The following is a 953-nucleotide window of genomic DNA, read 5'->3' on the forward strand; positions in this document are numbered from 1 at the left end:
TTTTTTCGATGAATGTGATCACAAAGCCTCCAACTTGAGAGAAAAGCTGACAGCTAACATAAGAAATCAAAGTCACAGAGCTTTATTACTGCAATTTGATCTAGAAAATCCATGGATGCAGAATCTTTGATCTTGAGATTCAGCTTTTCCATTGGTATTGAAAACTGTGAATGTATTGCAGTCCAATGTAATTCCCATTTTGTAGTATTAATTCATTCTATTATATGACATGTGATCTGTGGTATATGCATTAATATATAATATCACATGAACAAAGCTATGTTCACTCTCTGTGTCCTTGTTAATTTAGCATTTAATGAAACATTAATCTTTGCTTTGAGTTTCTTAATTCTTACAACTTTTTCATCAATTTTGCAGGCAAAAATTTACTCCTGAGCATCTCTATTTTCAAAGTTTTGTTTCACCTGTTTCTAAGTGGGTAAAGGCTTCAGTTCATGACCTGAATTTGGTTGCTGTCATCTTTGGTGGAGAAGGGGATTTGTGTTTTTCTGCTATATATTGATAAAGGTTTTGATGTGAGATTCAGTAGTTGATGTAAGTGAGAAGAGACAGGAAGCTTTAGTTTCTCTCTCTCTCTGTCTCTCTGTCTCTCTCTCTCTCTCTCTCTCTCTTTACCATACCATTGGACATGTGTTTAACATTGAGAATCTTTGGATATAATTTCATTTGATGTACTGGTGCTTCTGTTAGTAAGGTGTTGATGAATTAGTTTGATTATAGATATTTTAAATGACAAAAAAAGGGAAACAAAAATTTCCAAAAGAAAAATGTTTTCTTTACCGACAGTTATAATTACCACCACTGTTAAAAAAAAAAAAAAAAAAAAAACACAACCATCCAGAAGCGGTCACACTAGCACACTCTCTCTTCTCCAACCCCAGGGGGACATTTGTGAGTTAGGGTTTTAAACCATATTTAGTGTAGAATGTTAT

This window comes from Macadamia integrifolia, chromosome 5 (genome assembly GCF_013358625.1).
Source record: "Macadamia integrifolia cultivar HAES 741 chromosome 5, SCU_Mint_v3, whole genome shotgun sequence".
NCBI lineage: Eukaryota > Viridiplantae > Streptophyta > Magnoliopsida > Proteales > Proteaceae > Macadamia > Macadamia integrifolia.